This window comes from Dipodomys merriami, unplaced genomic scaffold, assembly GCF_024711535.1.
Source record: "Dipodomys merriami isolate MVZ:Mamm:240054 unplaced genomic scaffold, mDipMer1.0.p SCAF_289, whole genome shotgun sequence".
NCBI lineage: Eukaryota > Metazoa > Chordata > Mammalia > Rodentia > Heteromyidae > Dipodomys > Dipodomys merriami.
The window spans coordinates 611,436-634,042 of NW_027204370.1; the positions used below are offsets into that span (position 1 = coordinate 611,436).

The 22,607-nt window shown below is 36.2% G+C and overlaps 1 long non-coding RNA gene and 1 pseudogene across 1 annotated transcript; both read right to left on the reverse strand.

The window, feature by feature from the left end:
- Nucleotides 1–7,314: 7,314 nt before the first annotated feature.
- LOC138838711 (U6 spliceosomal RNA) lies at nt 7,315–7,414 on the reverse strand (annotated as a pseudogene).
- A 2,400-nt stretch (nt 7,415–9,814) lies between these two features.
- Nucleotides 9,815–21,102, reverse strand: LOC138838702 (uncharacterized). Its single transcript, XR_011375724.1, has 3 exons — nt 20,834–21,102; nt 14,818–14,868; nt 9,815–9,993 (listed from the first exon to the last, which is right to left on the reverse strand). It is a non-coding gene; the product is annotated as an uncharacterized lncRNA (long non-coding RNA).
- Nucleotides 21,103–22,607: the final 1,505 nt, after the last annotated feature.

Below are 22,607 nucleotides of genomic sequence, written 5' to 3' on the forward strand. Positions count from 1 at the left end.
CATCAGAGTTAGACTTAGGAGTTTTCCTTTTTATTTCTTGGTGAAAGTATGCATTTCTCGGCAAGGATATCGAAACCGGTACAAATCAGAGGTAGCCTTGAGTTCTCTCTTTCTCTCTCTCTCCATCTCTCTCTCTCTCTCTCCCTCTTTCTGATTTCCTGCCTCTGTCAGCTCTCTGAGCACAGGACCATTGCTTACCAAGTTGTTTTAGTGTGTGCTGTGATCTACTAGTGTGTGCACTGCCATGTTCTGCTTCAAACGTCACCATGCTACACCTGGAAGAGGAGCTTCTCCAAAGTCAGCCTGCATGGGTGTGTCTGACACTTTCTTCAGGTCGGAGTTTCCATAGCTACTAGGGTGGCCTTAGTAGATGCCCATGTGCCAGGACTGCTGACTGCTGACTGTGGGCTACTCAAGCACAGCCTCTTTATTTACCCAAGTCAGAAGTCTGTGTTGGATCCTGGGGACACTGGCCTATTGGTGACTATACTAGGAGCAAGGCTGTGGGTTGCAGGAGCCTCAATGTGGCCTGACATCTGGGGAAGAGAAAGAATAGGTCAACTCTAAAGGGAAAAAGAATGAAGAGAGAAAAGAAGCAGTAAAACCTTTATCAATTAAAAACACAAGAGTTTGGAACTGGAAAAGCAGTGGAAATATTCTAAATAATAAAAATTGCTAACATGGATAGAAGATGGATCACATTTTGTCATATATAATTTTGAAAAAAAACATACTAGGAATGAAAATTTAAAAGTCAAAATTAAAACACTATTTGGATTATAACTAGACAGTATAGCTCAGTGGTAAAACATTGGCCTAGCATATGTGAAGCAATGGTGTGATCTCCTAAGCATTACAAAGTACACCCAAAGCACACACACAAAAACCACATGAACACACACACACACACACACACACACACACACACACACACACCACATACACACAATTGGAATATTGATATTATCATATTAAACAGAGGAAATTATCACAAATAGAAAATGTAGGTTAATATATGAAATAAGAATATTTCTCGTACTATCTAAAAGTTTAGTAGAAATAAAATAATCACAATACACTTGGATTCCTATAGATTAAGTAAACTGAAAATTAAGCAATAGAAGACATGAGAACCTTTTCAAATAAGTTTTAAATAATAAACATTTTGAAACATGTATCCTTTTATTTTGACAAAAAAATGATGTTAGTCGTGTTTTAACTCAAGATTTAGAATATTATAACCAGGTGCTCTATATCTCGCTAGGGGTGGCTATATCTCTAATCATTTCACTCTGAATATTTTTATAATAAGGTATTATAGTTGCTCTGTCTCTCCCGAATTACAAACCCTATTTACACTTCCCACCGTAGCTAGAAAATAGCAGCCACAAATCTCCATGCCCAGCTCAAACTTTTTTTTTTAATTTAAGTACAAATATTTCCAAAAAGTCACCAGGTAATGTAACTTTTCTTAATAAAGTATGTGCTTCTTGAAAATACAGTATTTGTTACCTGGACAAATATGTTTATAACTATAAGAAATAAATTTATTTAAATTTACCAACCGTATAAAAATTCAAAAAATAATTTTAAATATTCACATCATAAATATTTTAAAAGCAAAATATATATGTCTGAATAATTTACATGTGAAAAAACAAAGAAATTATATTAGCTAATCCTACAACTCTGATAAAAGAAAAAAAGAAAATATTTAAGTTCAAAATTTGAAATTTAGAAAATAAAATGAAGTGTACTCTTTAGATGACTTAAGTAACTGTAAACCCTCTGCATATAAATTTTCTTATAAAAATGCATGAACAAAGAAAGAAAAAGTACCAATTGATTAATAGCAACAGCAAAAGAATCAGTAGTTCTTATTTTGAGCATACAAAAAATCGATGGAAGAGATAACAATGTTCCTTCCATAAGAAATGTACTTATTTATGTAACTGTAACCCCTCTGTACATTACCTTTACAATAAAATTAAATTGAAATTAAAAATAAACCAAACAATATACGAATTAAGGATTCATATAAACCATTGGTTAAAAATTTTGTAAAAAACTGCACTAAGTACCCAAGGAATATATTTTGATGATGCTACTTTAATAATTAAACTTCAGTAGAGAAGCAAAAAGTGTAAAAACTGTTACAAAGTAATAAATCAGAATATGTTACTATTCATAATAATCATAAGCTGAATTTATAGTGATAGTCAAATATGTAAGAAATGAGACAATTTGCCATACATTTGCACTTAATAAGTGAGAAAGAATTTTCTAGGTCTTTTAAAATATATCTTAAGTTTAATAAAGAACCTATTCTGTCACATCATATGATAATCAGATAAAGCTGATATTAGAGCAAAGAACAGATTCTACTAAGTTTTTGTATGTTAATGTATATACTTATTTTGGTTGTGGGAAATTGTGGGGATTTCGACTTGAGTTATTGCTCTTGCTAGGCAGGCGTCATATCAGTGGTTAATTTTAGGATAGGGGTTCCCTTTCCACAAGAACATGCACCTGATCTGTCATTTTAGCCTTCCCATCATCAATGGCATCAGAGTTGCAGACCAACTTGTCTAGCTTCCTACCTTGGCTGGCCTGGATTCCGCAGTTCTTCCAATCTTAGCCTGTAGATAGTGCAGTGTGGTGGAAATGATCCAATGCACCCAGCTATATATTGAGAAGGAGGTCCACTAAACTTTTGGCCTGGTTCTATTCTCAAGCCTCCTTAGTAGTTAAAAGTAGAGGTGGAAGCCCCTGGTGCCAAGCAGTAAGAGTATTTTTTAAAGTAACTAGACATATACATGACTTACGCTTGTGATTACCTCAGGAAAAGAATAAAAGAGCAGTGAAGCATAGAGGACAGACAGAATTTTAACTAGCTACTCAGAGGCTGAATCAGCTTAGGTAGCTACTCAAGAGGCTGAGATCTGAAGGCCACAGTTCAAAGCTAGTCAAATCATGAAAATACATACGATTATCTCTAAAAAACCAAAAGTGGAACAGTGGCTCAAGTGGTAGAACACTACCTTTGGGCACAGAAGGTTAAGAATAATGCCTACTCAGTATTAAGCCTCAAGAATAATGAATGTATGCATGAGCACATGCACACGTGTGTGCGCGTACTCGCAGGAGCGTGCACACACACACACACACACACACACACACACAAATGAATATTTCAATGTGAAGTTCTTTAATTTTAAACTTGCTGTACTTTATTCCCCTGTATTAGTTCACAAATTAACAAAATCAGCTAAGCACCTATTTACATACAACTCATGTTTCTCTAAAGTCTACTCTCTCTTTGTAAGTCTGCTTTTATTTGACCCAAAAGTAAATTATTCAGGAAGTCAATTCATCATTCTCAAGTCTGTTGTATTAGATGATTTTTAGGTTCCTCCTAGGAATATGATTTTGTGTAATCCTGCATCAAGCAGCATATTTCTTTCACGAGAAGGGAAGACCCTGTCAAACAATTAATAATAGGTTTTTCTCCACCTGGCGAGCATCTGTAGTTTTACTAACTTCATAAAATTCATGATCTGTCTGTGTATGCCAAAGACTGCTGTGCAAATAAAAAGATCCTTCTCAGAACTTAGCATTTGTATACTATTCATAGGTATGAGGTGTTTAAATATTACTGAAATTTCTTTGGAATAAATAATATTCATCTTGACTATCTTGAGAAAGAAGAATTGGTTTCTCAGCACTTTAGTTAAGAACATGAGTGAAAGAAACAAAAGGAAAAGTGAAGAACAATAATCCATATATTCAAATCAAACAAAACAACCCAAGAAAACACAAATTAATTCAGTACTCAAGAACCTGCAGAAAATGCAAATAAAAAAAAACTATGACAAGCTTATGAATATCCTGACTACATGGGAGCGAACTGTTGTAAGGATAGTGCTTAAAACCCAGACTGGACAGAAAGATCTGTACACAATGCCATGCACCTGTTATTTTAAATTCCAGGAAGAATAACATAAAGTGTACTGAGCCCAAAATCAGATACAAGTAGGAAGCCAGATTCTATCTGAAAAATAATCAGGATAATTTAAGTCTGAGGACATGACAAAGTGGTAAGAACAACCATTTTGGGGGCACAAGACACTCAATTCAAACTCTAATATTATGGGTATTAAAGAAAAAACTATGATTTTAAATAATTGGAATAAATGTAAGATTTGAGTATTTGAGTGGAGAAAAATCCATGAGAGAGATAGAATGAACCCACATTGCAATACTTTCTACTTAAGTGATAATGTTTTGTGGTACTTCAGACAAAACAGTTACCTTGCAAATGGGTATGGATGTGCACTTGGGTGACGGAAATACTCTACTTACACAGGGGTAAATTAAATAGATTTTTTGGGATAGATTGCACTTCTTGAACTAAGAGCCTAGGTGATGTCCCTGAGCTTTTTCTCTCAAGGCTACCACGCTACCACTTTCAGCCACAGTTCCAATTCTGATTTTCTGTCGGTTGTTTGGAGATAAGAGGCTCATGGACTTTCCTGCCCAAGATGGCTTTAAACCACAATCGTCAGATCTCAGCCTCCTGAGTAACCAGGATTCCAGCCATGAGCCATCAATGATTTTAATAATTTAGTAAATTGTGCAGTTCCAGAAGTTATGTATTATCTTTATAACCTGTGTAATATATGTGTGTATGTATATATCAATGCATACGGATAGAAATATTTAATATTTTTGTATCTACAATAGATTTGTGAAATAATCCTTCATTATAAAATAAAATGGTAGCCGGGCGCCGGTGGCTCATGCCTGTAACCCTAGCTACTCAGGAGGCTGAGATCTGAGATCTGAGGATTGCAAGTTAAAGCAGACAGGAAAGGAAAGTCCGAGAGATTCCTTTTTTTTTTTTTTTTTTTTTTTTTTTGAGTCCGGTCGTGGGGCCTGAACTCTGGGCCTGGGCGCTGTCCCTCAGCTCTTCAGCTCAAGGCTAGCGCTCTACCACTTGAGCCACAGTGCCACTTCCGGCTTTTTTCTGTTTGCTTATGTGGTGCTGAGGAATCAAACCCAGGGCCTTGAGAATGCAAGGCAAGCGCTCTACCACTGAGCCACCTTCCCAGCCCAGTCCGAGAGATTCTTATCTCCAATAAACCACTCAAAAACCGGAAGTGGCACTGTGGCCCAAGTGGTGGAGTGCTCGCCTTGAGCTGAAGAGCTGAGGGAGAGCACCCAGGCCCAAGTTCAAGCCCCACGACAGACGAAAAATAAATAAATAAAAATAAAATTAAATGGAAACAAAAGTTAATAAGGAGCAAAACACAGGGAATTGTCACACGTTTCTTGTTGTTCAATATAATATGAATTGTGAGAATCAGTTTGGCAAAATCATCTCTACTTTAACAAAATGGATAATAACTATTAAATCCAATTCATCTATTTGCCCTTGTTGTGCATCTTCACACATGAGTGTCAAAATCAAACCACAGTTTCTGCCTTTGCATTTAACTCACTTGTTATAAGTTAGAGGATAGATGAAGTAATCAAATAAAGATTAAAATAATAGTAAGTGAGGCTATGAGTTAGAGCTGAAAATGATTTTAAATATGATAATAGCTAATTAAATTGCATATTTCTTACCTTTACACTATTGTCATGTCCCGCATTCCCACATTAGAAAAGTTCATAGAAAGTTCTCACTAAACGCATTATCCTGCCCATGTAATTGTAACTCCTCTGTACAGTATGTTCACAAATAAAATTAAATTAAATTAAAATAAATAAATAAAATATAAATAACCAAAAAAAAGAAAGTTCTCACTAAATAATATGTACAATTATGAAAAACACTATTGAAAAAATATGGGCACCATGTGGTTTTAGCTTATTGTGACCTGTAGGGGGTAGTGTGTTTTTGAGGATTTGCAATACGTTCTAATGGAGATGAAGAGAGGGATGTGCTTATTCTGGAAAACTGCCTAGAAGATTGTTCCCAGAAAGATAGTGATGAATTCTTCCAAAAGGTTACAGTAAAATCACTTTCACAACCATGTTCACTGCTGCACTATTCACTGTAGAAAACTTATGGAAACAGCCCAGATGCCCTTTGGCAGAGGGATGGTTAGAGAAAGTGTGGCACATATACACAATTGTATTGCACCCATCCATTATGAAGACTGTTACATTATTTGCAAAGAAATGGATAGATCTAAAAATATGTTAAGTAAACTAAGTCAGAGACACACACACACAAAGGACCCATGTTCTGTCTTATATTTGGAAGATAGAACTTTATACAAGTTTTCACAACAATATCAACCAAAGCAATCTATTTGCAGAGAATTTAAAAGGTGTATTTTCTTATAAAATTGAATTTTTAATCCAACAAAATGAATACCAGGAAACTATCACTTAAGATATGAGGGGAATTCAAAGGGAAGGATTAAAAAGAGTTATGGAGGAAAAGAGTGAAGGCATAATATTCAATACAGATAGTATGACAGTAGAAAAAATTAAAGTGGGGTGATATTTGGAAGGGTGTGGTGAAGTTATGTAAAGATCCATTGTACTTAAAAACTGATTTGTTGAATGGAAATTCCCTTGTACAATTATTTAAGATAATAAAAATATAATTAAAAACAATGGAGACACTTTATCTTAAACTGTGTTCTCTTAAGCCATGAGTCAATATAATAGTTTCCTCCTTAGAAATGTTCTTTGCAGGTATTTTCCTCACAGTAACAGAAAAGTGATCAACACAATGCATATCAATACATTACATTGCACATCATAAAGAGACACACTATAAATTCTATTTCCATCTCTTTTAAAAATAAAATTGTTTCCTCTATAAATTGATCAGAGGCATGGATTTTGTGGCTAGTTAGTTCATTGCACATGTCTCTCTTCCTCTCTCTCTTTCATGGTTCTCATAGATAATATGATTGCTCCATAATTATCCTAACTTATTTTGCTTTTATATTTTTGGTTGCATCATTTCACTTTCTGCTCTGCCATTTCCCAAATCATTTACATAGAAGGTATTATTTCCTATTTTCTCATTCCTAGAATAAGCTGTACATGAAGACACCATTGGTCCTCATTTTCAGTCTGTACCTTTTAATACACAGGAAAATCTTTCCTCTGCTTTCTATCAGTTCTCTACTCTCCAGTTAGAATAATTTAGAATAGTAAAAATGGAAAAGAGAAAATAAATCATTGTGAAAAAACTAACTTTTAATTATATGAATTGCATGTGTTGTTACACTTGTATTTTTGTAATCAACTTTTTAATAACTGTTTTTCATTTCTTGCATCTGAAGGATGAAAAATATGGAATACTTCGCATATTTTCATATCATCCCGGTCCAAGTGGCATGTTAATCTCTATATTGTTGTAATTTATGTATACGTGCTGCCGAAGCATGTAGTATCCTGTAAATTTAAGTAGTTAATGATGTAATCTTTATACAGGCATATATCCTTGGTTGCCTATTTGTAACAAGGAAACCTTATTGTTACTAACAATGCTATTTATCTTATTTCTCTGAAATTCTGTGTATAGTGGAAAAAACATATTGTTCGGTAGATTGCTCACACTTGCAATTATTTGCCAATGACTATTTTAAGTCTTTTTCATTTTAAATTTCATCATATTTTGTAGCCTTTATAGCTTGGTTCAAAGATATGGCTTTTCAAGTACTTATTTATCAACTGAGTTAACTTTGTGGAGCTAGTGGATTCAAAATAAGCCTTGCTGAAGAGCTACTTCTAAACTTTTGCAGCTTAAAATTTCCCAAATGAGGTCTTTCTGGCACAAATGTCTACTGACCCTTTACCCTTCTTCCATGTAGTAACAGACCAACCAGAATATCTTACCCTGACAGCAAAGATTATCTTACTGGAAAAAAAAACTAATCTTAGTTACAAGGGATCAGAGAGAAATAAACAGTTCTGACTAGAAAGTATTTTATCAAAATATAATTGTTTATTATACCTACCATTTCAAAAGTAGCTAAAGCCAAGAAGGTGAAAAAAAATTGTTCTTATGCATGATTACCTAATGTCCTGACTTGTCTACCATCCAACCAGGCAGGAACTTACACTACTGAATTTCTATCGCCAAATATTTCCATAGCTCCAGGAGAAGTCCATATTTTTCCTTGATATTAGGCCTTAAATTGGTAATGTTTTAATCACAGTGTTTCCTCTTGCCTCTAGGCTGTAAATCTACAAATGGTAAAGCTTTAGGTCTAACTCTACCAAACTCTGAGGTAGAGATAATGGAATAATACTGTAAAACAGAGTTGCCTTTGATACCCTAACCACAACAGAACAATGAAAAACATTTCCTTAGATTACATACAGTTATATATTTTATATTTATATGTGCTAATTTTATGTTTCACACAATGAAACTTGCTAGAATTAATCGATAATTTGACAAATAATTTGATATTTATTACAATAAATAGATAGGAATATAAATAATTAGGTTTAGAATATTTATTAGAATATAAGAAGTATCATTGCAATGTCTTCGATATAAACTTGTGATACCTTCTAAGTGTTCTTAGTCTCCTGAATTCACATGGTAAAAAAAAAAATGTTGTTTTCCTTTAATCTGTAAGGGATTTTACTCTGCTGCTCTGTATATTGTTTTAACTCGCTGGACTCAGAATGGTTTTCCCCATATTTCTGATCATACCCAAATTTTGCTGATATGATGTCCAAAAGGTATTATTCTTCTACAGGATCCACGCGTCCTAGGATCCTAGGTCCTAGTTATCTGTATCATCAGATAAGAAGGGCAAGTATTCACACCTAGGCCCATGCCACATGCCAACAGAAAGTAATTGAAGACTCATCTCAACTCCTCATTTCCTATAATAATTCAGGGCCCCAATTACACAGGATTTAGCAGTAAGCAATTGTGAAATGCAAGGCAACTTAAAATGAAAGATGAGATCACAAAATCTGAGAGAAACTACTGTAATTCACACTTTCAATTTACAGATGACCAGCCCATATTAGTGAACAAGATCACAAATGTCACAAGAATATTTTTAATACCCCTCTCCTAATGATTAATGAAAGATTTCAGTCCAGTATAAATAGGCCAAAAAATAGTTCCTGGAAGGATAGATCCATAATTTTTCTACCAAGGATAGGAAAACTTGACTTAGAAGTCAAATATAATTCAGAAAAACATGCATGCCAGCAAGTGCTTTACCACTGAGTCACCTTCCCAGCCCCTCAAATAAACTTTTTAAAGGCACATTCGCCAAAATGACATTTGACGATTAGATACTTAGTAACATTACAAGTTTTTCAAGTGGAAGGAACAAGTTACAATAGAGTTGATTTATTATCCTGCACTAATACCAAACAGGTTCAACCATTCCTTAAATTATAGAAATAGTAGCCCCGACCATTTGTGTTGTTCAGTAGATGCCTTCCAGAAATGTGTTACCTAGATCAGCCTCCCATATTTCAAGCCTAAACATTAGCTAATAAAGTAAATTTCATCAAATAATAAAGTACATTTTAAAAGATCACGAATAGTTGCCTTATCATGTTGTTTGATGTTTTCCTTAAGAAATTTGACTTTAAGTCTTGAATATGGGTACTCATGAGAGATGTGACAAACATAAAATCTGTCTTCTATTTCTATCATATTCCTCCACAGTAATAAATTTTAGTTTTCTTCTTTTCCCAAAAGTTATACGTAGTAGAGAATATTATCCCATGTAAAGTAAAATAATCACAAACCATTGTACAAAGCCATTTATAAAAACTGGTAGTTAGGAAAACATTCTAAGCCGTTTTTAAACTTTCTTGTTGAATAAAGATTAATCTTCCAAATGGATGAGAATAAAATCATGTCTAGGTGCTTCACGTCTCCAGTCTTGCAAATTGTTATTGCAGATGGATTAATTATGGAAATATAAGCTGATATCAGTTCAAGTATATGCAGGATTGAAATGCCATAGAATGTATATAAACCTGTCAAAGTATGAACAGACAATTTAACAGAATGACTATCAAGAAGTTGAAACCAGAGAAGAATATTAGTAAAAACAAAATGAATGAAAAATGAAAAAGTGGCAAGCACAACTAGAATACTCAATGTACACATGTGATAAAGGAAGTGGTAAATCTGAAATAAATCTTGGAGAAGGAGTTGGTTGAGAATGATAGAAGGAGTGACTCTGATCCAGGAGCATTGGACAATTACATGGACATATTTAATTGTAACACAATTGCACAACCTTTTGAAATTTAGTTAAAATCACAACAAAAATCAAACACATAAAAATCACAACCAAACAGCAAACTCTACAGAGTATGAATATGACCTCTCAAAATATTAAATAGTTAATCAAGGGCAGTATGGGAAAAGCAAACCAACTGTTCAAAGAGGGCAGTTTGGGGTAGGGGAGAATTTTGAACAGATTTAAATAGATTGTCTAAGGTTATAAATCACCTACATCTGCAGCAAATATTTTCTAATGGGAGATCTCTTTGTCTGAACTGGATATTCCAGTCCTGAGATACATTTGATAGCTGGTGAATATAGAATGGAAGAAACAAGATCAAAACCCATTACTCTGTTGGAGAGAAAACAGTCCTCTATGTTTTCTCTCATCTCTCTTTACTACTCTTTTTCATACTTTTCAGTCAAGTGATTTTGAATTATATCTTTCCTTCTTTGTTCTGGCAAAATAATCGGTCAAAGTAATTCACTAAAGATTATTTGCCATTTTTTCTATTATGCTGTTTATTTGTCCAAGCGAGTCCATTAAACTTCCCTCTTGCATTTGGTTGCCACGAAAACCCAACATCTATGATAATGAGGACAAACTCTCAGGTAAAACCTTTTCTCCAAAAAAACAGTCCAAGAAGCTGTGATCACAAATATTTAGCTATACTGTTTTTTCTTTTACCTTGAAAGTATTCTTATGTCTAAAGTGCCCACAAAAATAAGTACTCCACCACTTTTTGGTTCAATTACTTCTAACCTCAAAGATATAATTTGCTAACAAGATGCTTAGAGGAAACCGAAGAATACTCCACTTTTATCTTCTCACTTAAGACTCTCGTTAGATACCATATCAGGAACAGTGAAGTTATTCTTTTCAAAATTACTTCAATAGATTATTTTTCTCTTGGTCTTGCATTTGCTTAACAAGATGTATGGAGAAGAATAGAGTTAAATCACCGATACCTTGGATGACAGTGTCTGTTACAAAGGACAATACTTCGATGACCTATTTCTATGTCCTCCTCTTAGCTCTTACCTGATTTCCAATTAATCACAGCTTCTTGGGTTAAAGTCTAGTGAAGTGGAATGACTATAAGACCTCCCCCACTGCTACGTCTTCATGGTTTCTCTTTTAAAACTATTTTATTTGGATGTGGAACTTATTTTTATGTCTTCATTCGATCTAGTGTGCATTGAAGTGAGACAAATAGGCTCTGTAAAACCACTTTATGTAGGTAAAATATTAAGACAATCTATTTTAAAAAGTTTTGGCCTCCCTCCATTGCTGAAGCTAATACGCTTATCTAGGGCTTCGAAGAATACTGTTTTCTTACTTTTTCCATTTGCTCTTCTTTTCTGATCCCAAAACTTTTTGGCTTATGTAATAAGAGAAGTCTTCACAGTCTCATGTTAATAATGATATTATATTTTTGAGCCACTTAGAAATGTGAAATCATTCGTTTGAAGTATCCAATCAGATTTTTTTTCTGTGTTTCAGTGCTTTATATGCAAAGACATTGTGGAAAGTATTATAAACAGAAAAGTGTAAACCCAATATCTTCTTTCATTGTGGAGGGCACTTTCCCCTAAATAGTTTGAACACAATTATCTTTTTCAGAGAATTACTGTTTAGTAAGTAAAGGTCAAATCACAATTTTGATGTCTTTTTTTTTTTTTTTTTTTTTTTTTTGTCGGTCGTGGGGCTTGAACTCTGGGCCTGGGCGCTGTCCCTCAGCTCTTCAGCTCAAGGCGAGCTCTCTACCACTTGAGCTACAGCGCCACTTCCGGTTTTCTGGTGGTTTATTGGAGATAGGAGTCTCACGGTCTCTCCTGCCCGGGCTGGCTTTGAACCGCGATCCTCAGATCTCAGCCTCCTGTGTAGCTAGGATTACAGGCGTGAGCCACCAGCGCCCGGCTTTGATGTCTTTTTTTAAAGAACTTTGAATTTAAATTTCACTACAACCTTGTTTCACACAGTAAGAGTATATTTTTTGGGTAAGGAAAATTCTCAAGGTAACCTACAGGAATTACAGCAAGGTTTGTGAGGTTTGTCTGTTTAGTGTGAAAAAGAGCCATCTTCACCCACATCACTCCCTCTCAGCTAAGTCTCCATGGATTTCTTTGCATGAAAGGCTATTCTCCCAGGCAATTTTATTTTTTTAATAGGCTAAATTGTTAAAAAGTTTGAACAATTAAAATTTACCTGTCATAACTTTAAAACTCTTTTGAAATTCCTTTAACAGAATCGCGAATTCACCAATCCTAATTCCATCTTTACCATATTAAACAGTTAAAATGTTGTTTTCATGATATCATGTCCATGCAACTATTATTTTCCAGGGACTTTGTTATGTTATATATATGACCATATATGCTGATGCTAAGCAAAATAAAATCCAAGATATGGAAACAGAGATTTTTATTTGCGGTTGTTGTTTTTAATGTATTATGTGACTTCTATTTTCTTTTGACATTTTTCCCTATGGTTTATTCCCTGCTGTATTTGATTTGGATACCCTGTGTACTGGTATACATTTACCTTAATTACGGAAAAGAATAGGAACAACAAAATGTTGAGAAATACGACAAAGGGCAAACCAATGCAATAGCAATGCTCTCAAGACAATATGATGAAAATGTACATTACAACTTGTGAGGGGTATTGTGGTGACGTAAAACTGAGAAAAATGAGAAAGGGGATAACAAGTTTGAAACGTTATGTATTCACTACCTTACAATTACTGTAACTCCACTGTACATAACTTTGACAAGAAAATTAAATTAAATAAATAAGCGACATGAAATAAAATTTCACTGTATTGGTATAGTAAATATTATTATTTTTAGTAACTTTTAAAAATCAATACTATTTGGCATTAAATTTGAATTAATTACACCTTTTTAATCAGAGGGCCATCAACTTGAATGTTATCCAACTAGACAATATTTTCACAATATACTTGCCAATATTTTGAAAAAAGAATAAATTTAAACTTTCTCATACAAAAACAGTAAACAGTTTCATTCAATGGAAACCCATAACTTTTAAAAGTAAATAAGTTGTTAAGAGGACAGAATATATGTGTTTTTCAAAATTCCTATGACTAATATCTACTCATTTTCAAATTCTGAACATTCCTACCTGAGAGATTCAAAAGAATACCTGTTTGCATGTTATGTAATTCTGCAATAGATTCATATTCCAATGGGTTGCTACAGATTGAGGAATAAACAGAAAAATAGCCACATTCTGGTAAAGGATAAAACTATGAAGCATCTGTAATAATTAATTTTTCAAGAGTAAGCAATTGTTTATCAGGGTAAGCTATTATTTATGTGACCATCAATCCGAAGACTTATGCCATAAAGTCATCATATCCCAACAGTTTCCAAGGTGTAGGGTGCACCTCAAAGGTTCCCTTAATTTACAACACTAATAGCTTATCTTTATTGTGAAAAATACTACACCTCTGCTAATGTGATGCCCTCCATGTTCTGGAAAGAACACCACAATAAACTGGGTTGCATCATTTTCCCACCCCTAGTATTCTTGAGATCAGACCATTTGCAAATATTATTTATATTTATACTTTTTTAATTACCATAGATATTCAGGATGCTAAGAGCGCAATGTTACAGTTCAAAGCAAACCCAGGCAGGAAGGTTCCTTAGATGCTTATCTCCAATAAACTTCTCAGCAAAAGCCAGACACAAGTGGCACTGAGATTGAAATGGTAGGGCACAAGCCTTGAGCATGAACAGGCTCAGAGACAGTGTCCAGGACCAGAGTTCAAGCACTAGGACAAACCAATAAAACAAAAAAATGAAAACAAACCCCCAATCTAGCATTTTTCTCATTGTATACAGAGGCACATAATTAAGGGAATTGCTTCCTGTGTTACATAGGTAGAAGAAAAAGATGTCACACAATTATTCTCCTCATACTATGTTATACCAAAGCTTCAAAAAATTGCTTTTGATAAATTTATAAATTAATATCATGCATTTCTTGGCAACTCTGTCTACATTATTCACATTATCATTTTATACATGAATTGTTGGAATTATCTATTAACTAATTTCTAATTATATCTCTCTTGAAAGAATATTCTAGGCAAGTAGACTGCAAGAATCATTTGTGAATTTGTCAATTAAACCCTCTATTTAAAAATAATTTTGGGGCTGGGAAGGTGGCTCAGTGGTAGACTGCTTGCCTTACAGGCATGAGGCCCTGGGTTCGATTCCTCCACACCACATAAGCGAAAAAACTCGGAAGTGGTGCTGTGGCTCAAGTGGTAGAGTACTAGCTTTGAGCTGAAGAGCTGAGGGACAGTGTGCAGCCCCAGAGTTCAGGCCACACAACTGACAAAAAAAGAAAATAATTTTGAAATATCTAATAGAATATGAAATTACAAACAAAACCAAAATATTTATTTTAAATCTCAATTCTAATTTAGCAACATTTACAAAGTCCTACATTAGATAAACTTTGCTATTTCTCCAGGCTTAAGCCTTTGTAATCCTTTATCATTTCTTTGGAATCCAACAGAATGATGATTACTTACTTTCTCAAATTTTGGAAGGTAATCATGAGTCATTTTGCATCTAGGAATGTTCTGTAATGGAGAGAGAATTTAAAACACAAGTGAGGATTATATATGAGTTGCATTTCAATAGGAAACTTGACTTCGCAAAAAATGACAAAATTAGCCCAGCATTCCAACTGTGTATTCCTTTCTTGTTTGGTTTGTTTTATTAAGACAAAATTATACTACCTGGTCCAGGGAAGGTATCACTATGTAATTCCACTCTCCAATCTTCTGTTTTAGTCTGAGTGCTAGAATTCTAGGCTTATATCACATTGCCCTGCCATAGTTTCTTGTTGTATTTAATCTAAATACAGATTACCATTTCTGAATTTCTCCAGTGATATTACCCACTACACTGCTCAGACTGTTCCTGTACAATTTTCAAACATTTTCTAACATTTGACACAGGATATGAACATTTTCAGATGCACCTGCGGGGTCTCTGATTCGTTCCTCAATGGATCCGATACCTTTAATAATGATTACTTGACTCTCTTACTATCTCTGGTCCCTACCTATGTAATATTCTCAAATACTTTTGAAAAAAAGAACTTGAGGACTTTCTAATATTAAAAATTATCACATAATTCTAGTCTTACTCAGGACATATTTTCTATTGTTTTGTAATTTTTCTACATATTATGAGAGTCATTTCATTTGTGCATTTGTGTGTGCACATATAAGTGCCTCTGTGTGTATGTGTATGTTTGTATATATGTACACAAAAGCCTCAAGCTCTTATTCATAAATCTTGCTCATGACTGGTATTCCATCACCTGAGCCATTCTTCCAATACAGCTTTTGGCTCCTCAATTATAGGTACTGTTGCAAAGACTGTTCTAGCCTAGCTGGTTGCAAACTGAACTTCCCAGACTCCATTACATTCTTAGGTTTTATTTCTCCAGAAGTATCAACTTTTAAGCTATAAACATTTTTGTGAGTGTAAAGTCTATGCTGTAGCCGAGGTTTTAACTCAAGAATTCAAATAAAGATAGATTAATATACCCATTACATATCCTGAGTGTACACTGTTAGAAATGTGATCGTAAGCTGAGTGGTGGTGAGATCTGAGGATTGGGGTTCAAAGCCACCCCGGGTAAGAAAGTACCGGAGACACTTTTCTGCAATTAACTACAAGAAAACTGGAAGTTGCACTGTGGATCAAGTGGTAGAGCATTAGCCTTGAGCTGAATAGCAGAGGAACAGTGCCCAGGCCCAGAGTTCAAGTGCCAAGACCACCACCAACAACAATAAATATATAAGGAAAGAAAAAGAAATATCATCTTAGCCAGCAGTTCATTGCTAGTATAAGCCCTGTTCTCTCAAGATGGATTTTTTTTCCATTTAAGTCCATGCTTTTATATCTGACTTGCATTGGAACCAGAATTATACTTCCATTCTACTTTCTACAGAGTTGTGTGATTAACAAGTGTGATTTAGAAAGGGAGTGGCTTCATACTTCGTGTTCCACCTAGGAGTAATGCTTTCTCTACATCACTCCCATAAATCTACATACTGGACTTGGCTTTATTGTTTCAATGTTGTCTTATTTGTAGAGTCTTCTATAGTGTATTGAACCCATATTCTTTAACACAGAACTTCTCTTTCTCCTATTATTGCTATAGTTTCCCTTACTGTTAATGCATATACACGGGAAATAATGTGCTGTACATACACTCACAAAAGGAATGATCTGAGAACCTTCTTCCCATTTACAATTGACTTTAACTTACAGAGACCTTAAAAAGTTTGAACTCAATATACTCATGGATAATATATTTATAAGCAATATAATTTTCATATTTTCTCTTTACTAAGTTTTGTCTGAAACACGTGTTACCTCATGTCCAAAGGTGTCCTTGTGTTATTTCAGTGAAGCCAGTAAACATTTATTATACCTCAAGCAGCACCATCAATTGTTACTGGAAGTAATGGTAACTGGATGTGGAAACTGATCCCAGGAGAGGAATGGAACATAGAGGAATGACAAAGTTCAAGTTAACTTGTGCTTTCCTTTTTACTGTACAAGAAAAGAATCCCAAGGCTTGAAGGAAACTCTGTTCTTGACTTTTTCGAATATGTTCTTTACTCATATAAAACTTTTCTGTAAAGTTCTAGTTGAGAGTATTACAAAAATAATGTGCCATTTGAAAGCCATCATAGAACAAAAGGAAATAACGTTGTTTAAAAAGTGTTCTACTGCAAAGAAACAAAGACATGGAGGTTTAAAATGCCTTATGGATGGATATTTCACCCCTGAGAGGAATCTCTATTTGCAGGAGTCAGTTATCAATTTCTTTAGTCTGGTCCTGAGTTCTCCAGAGCAATAAGGATTCCAGAAAAGCAGGATCCAGTGAGTATGATCACCAAAAGGAGCCTCTTATCAATTGAGTACTCCTTTAAGGAGGGTCCCAAAGAAATATCTGGGTTTTTTTGTTTGCTTGTTTGGTTCGTTTGTGCTGGTTCTGGGGCTTGTACCCAGAAGCTGGACCCTGTCCCTGAACAATTTTCTTTCCTGCCCACCTGCCCCCAAAGCTAGTACTCAACTGCTTGAGCCAAAACTCTACTTGTGCTTTTTTGGTGTTTAATTAAAAATGAATTTGAGAGACAATCCTGCCTGGGTTAGCTTTGAACTAAGATAGTAAGAAAGCTAAGTGACATCAACTGAATAGACTTCTCTTTTGAAATAACTAATATTTGATGAATTTTTTTGTAAAGCTAATATTTGACTATTTTTAAAAGTAGAGAATATGTCCAGCAAAGAAGCCATAAAGTAAGTAATTCAGCAAAAGTAGGTGCATTGAATCATTTTGGAATTTATTTTTCTGCTTGGGAAAATTATTAATTTTGTCGTTCCTTTGGGGGAAACAAAGTCATCTTTCACTTTATTTGTTGGTCATGGGGCTTGAACTCTGATCCTGGGCGCTGTCCATCAGCTCTTCAGGTCAAGTTGAGTGCTCTACTACTTTTGCTACAGAACCACTTCCGGGTTTCCTGTGCTTAATTGAAGATAAGGGTCTCATGGGCTTTCCTGACCAGGCTGTCTTTCAACCACAATCCTCTGGTCTCAACATTCTGAGTAGCTAGTATTACAGGCGTGAACCACCAGCACCTGGCTCATATTTGCATTTATGTGCACTGAATGACACTATGTAGACAAACAATGGAAATTTGAACCAAATGATGCCATTGCAGCTTTTCAGAAAATTTGAGGTAGCAATAATATGTCCTCCTTTTCCATTCTGTTACATTAATGACTCATTAGCTATGGGATCCCTCCATTAACATCCTCTACCATCTGTATTGGTGTATTTAGTATCAGGAAATGTTCATAGAGAAATATAGAAAGACAGATTTTTAGAAAGCAAAGGATATCGAGTATGAAAGAACAGCATAGAAAGAGATACATTTATCACACAGAGATTAATAACTAGCCTAAGAGATTTAGAATGCTAAAGGCAATGAGGAATAAGCCTAGTTGAAAACTAGTTCTTCAATAACCAAAATTGTTTTCAAGAACAATTTCTGATATACCTTAGTTACTATCATTTATTCCTTCCATCTGGAGTTATTTTTTCTCTTGTGTCACAACTGTTAATTAGCCTCTGCCTTTTTTTGCAGTCACTGACCAAAAAGGTTTCCAAATGTCACTTAGATTACACTTCTCTTTGTGATTAGCAGTGACCACACAAAATCCTGGAATCTTTGAATTTCCAGAATTAATCTTCACCTGAAATCTAAGCACATTACTGGCATTAATTGCTGTGACCTAATGACCAAACCTTTTTTTATCAAAACATTATTATAAGTAAAATTCATGAATTAGGGACTACTGTCAGGTTTCAGTTTGGAAGGAGCAATTATATATTCAAAGTAGGGATTCTTTATTTTGCATTTACTAGTTTTTTCTTTTATATTGTGAAAATACTGTAGAGAAGGGTTACAATTACAGGGGCAAGATGAGTACATTTCTTATCAAGCATTGTATCCTCCTCCTTTGGTTCCCCTTCTGACCCCCTCCCATCCTCCACCTGCCCCCAGACCCAATCCTCCTTCCCATCCCCCCCACCAAAGTTGTAAAGTTCGTTTTTGACATAACGACTTGCATATCTCATTGTTGCAATGGGTCCACCTGTATCCCTATTTAAATGACGTGTTTTTTCCCTTCCCCTCCACAAATTATATCATTATCAAGTACAGTGAAAGCAAGGGTTATACTCTGGGTGAGGGAAATACAAAACAACCAAGAAATAATTTTGTAAATGTGTTAGAAAAAATCACATGAAAGAAAAAAACATTTAAATACATATCTTAGGGTTCATTTCCCTAACAGCAACTTATCTGATCATTTCTGCTTGACTCAGACATACACTAGTTATTGCAAATAAGGGAAACCCAGGGCTTTCTTTTTTCCTTCCTTCCTTCCTTCCTTCCTTCCTTCCTTCCTTCCTTCCTTCCTTCCTTTCTTTCTTTCTTTCTTTCTTTCTTTCTTTCATTCTTTCTTTCTCTATTTTCCTTTCTTTCTGTCTTTCTGTCTTTCTTTTTTTGCTCAAGGCTAGCCTTCTACCACTTGAGGCACAGCACCACTTCCAGTTTTTTTTGTTTATGTGGTAATGGGGAATTGAACCCAGGGTTTCATGCATGTTAGGCAATCAATGTACCATGAAGCCACATTCACAAAGCCCTAAATAACTTTCTTAAGATGGCATTACATTTTCATTCCATAACTATATCATAATTTTGGCCAGGTGCTAGAAAATGATGTAAAAAACAATACAATACAATAAGTCCAGGAAGGTTGGATGGAAAATGAATAACCATCATGGTCTAGCCAGGGCACAGAGGGGCTTACGTCATGGAGCTGTTTCAACAGTCTGAGCTAGACAGCTCCTGACCCACAGCCCACTTCCTGAATGAGAGGGCTACCTTGGGTTCCAGGCACATAGGGACACTGGGCCACCTCATCCAGAAAACATTCAACCAGTTACTATGTGAGAGACGAAGAAAGAAAATCAGAATTATGCTTAAGTTGGGTGCCAGTGGTTCAGAACTCTAATCCTAGCTACACAGGAGGCTGAGATATGATGATCATGGTTCATAGCCAGTCCGGGCAGAAACGTCTGTGGGACTCTTATCTTCAAACAACCACCAGAAAACCGGAAGTGCGCTCAAGTGGTAGAGCACTAGCCTTGATCTGAAGAGCTTGGGAACGGCGCCCAGGCCTAGAGTTCAAGGCCCACAACTGACAAGAAGTGATTCCCACCACATCAAGTGGACTGAATAGCACCCATTGTCCCAAGGAGCATGGTAGAGAAGTCAGGCTGAGCTTCCTGTGACCTTGAGGTCATAAGTAGGTCACCCAGCTTCTCCGTGCATCTGTTTCCTCAGCTGCAAAACTCAACAGAGTGAAGGATCCCCTTCCTCATGGGGATAGGGTAATGATGAGAGCCATGTTTTGTTTCATAATCCCACACCTGTTGCACAATTAATAACAGACCCCACCTGAGCCTTTTCCGGGTATCTTCCTGTCATATGCTCACAGAATTGCCGAGAACCTTATCTGAAGGATGCTCCCTCTGTGCCTAGCCATGCTCCACAGAACCCTCTGTATAAATCCCTTGTTTCCTCACAACTGTCCTCTGAGGAGACTGAAGTCTGATGGTTTCGGCACTATCCAGAACTTCATCTGTGGTCAAGAATCTGCTGGCATGGACTAAAAGTTTGGGATAATCTATCTAAACCAATAACTGAGCATGGCGCTACATGTCTACCATCCCAACTACAGAGGACCATGCTTGGTGGAGCATACCTGTCACAGATAGGAGTACCCTGATCCAGCACAGCCTGAGTCTCTATTGAGTCTCTTTCTCAGAAATGCCCAAGACAGAAAGGTGGCTCCTCAGAGCCAGGGAGAGGAAACAAGCAGGGGGTCAGGGGGACCCCAGTGGAGTGTCTGACCAGCGGCAGGGGTAGTGTTGGGGCAGCCACTCACCTGTGCTGCTCAGAGAAGCTGTTGGCAGCTGTGCCAGGTGGGAAGAGCAGTGATGGAGGTGGCATTGTGGATACATGGGCCCAGAGCAGAAGACCAGGGGCAGGGACCTGGTTGGGGCCTTATGACTGCTGGCAGTGCTCCATTGCCTGAGGTTTGAAACCCAGCACCGCAAGAAGTGGGGAGGGAGGTGGGGTGCTGGTGGGAGCATCAATTTCCTACTATACTCCAAACTCTCCTCAAGTCTCTTGCTGATCACTCAACCACCTCTACCTTCCTCAACTTCTGGTAGTGTTGTAAACAAACAGAGGGAATCCTGGTGCTCCCCCGCATCATGGAATGCGGGCGTGGTCACCATTCTTGTATCTCATTGGTCAGAAAGGAATATGAAAGAATGGGGGTGTGGCTGTAATCCTGTGATGCAAGCAGTATGGGCAGAGCAAGATGACAGCGGCTCGCCTAGCCTTTTTTCCCAGGGAACTCTGTCCAATGCAGTTGGGGACAAAAGAGTAACCTGCTTTAGCTGGATGGCTGCACAGATTGTTGTGTATGTCTGTTTGTTGCCAATCCTGGTCCTTAAACTCAAGATCTGGACACAGTCTGTGAGCTGCTTTTGCTCAAGGCTGGCCCTCCACACTTGATATGTTGACACTGAAGTTGGAAAGGAGTCTCAAGAACTTTCTTGGCTTGGGTGACTTTGACCATGATCCTCCTTTCACAGCCTTGTAAGTATTAAGGAGGACTGCTGAGATCCACTGGTGCCTGCCTAATCATTGGTCTTGCTGATGTTCTTGGACAGACTGGTGAGTACCCTATTCTCGCAGTGAAATGGTGGGAGCTGGGGCCCACAGTTCGAATCGTGATCCTGCCACCTCCAAATGGCAGGAGATCCTAAGAAACTTGTTCCTATCTATATGATACCCAATGGAATATTATGTATGTCATGATTGAATGGGCAGCCCTTGAATGATTCTATGATAAAATTATGCACAATTATATTATAGGACACTAATCAATTTTAGTTAATACTTTATTAAGCATTTAAACAATCAAATTCATAAAATGGAGGCATAATGAAATACCTAAGAATTGGGCCAATCATACTATAAAGGTTCCATTATTTTTCTGCCAGGACTGGGATTTGAACTCATGGTCTGGAACCTATGTTGCACTGTGTGGGAAGTGGAAGCTTGCCTCCTTCTTGTCAAGAAATTCAAGTCTGTTCCTTAGGCCTGATATCGATCCTCAGCACTAGAAAACATCCTATTCATGTACAATTTACATATATGATTTATATTTACATACATATGTTGATTATATTGCATTCAGTGTAGTTATTTTATATTTTTGTTTTGTTCATATAATGACCATTTATTTTATTGACTATTATGGCACATAGAACATTGATTACATAAGGATATAGGTCTGCATATATATTCCACTTCATACCTGACACCCAGGACATTCACAGAAAAGGAAAACATGTGTTACCCTCAGCTTCTTACTCAACGATTCAATGTTTGGGAATGCAGGCATCTGAACTCATGGCCTACAAGGCCAAATTCATGAATGGGTGAGTGTCAGCATGCCCTCCTGGGGCAAATTGAGCTTACAGAATATTCCCAGGACCTGAGATTGAGCCCAGGAGTTAACAAAATAAGAACAGATTGACATGCAGATGGCAGTAAGCTAATAAATATATGTCTTTACAGAGTGCCAGAGATGTCTATACATTATTTAGTTATATAGACTACATTCCTACCAATTCTTGGGTATT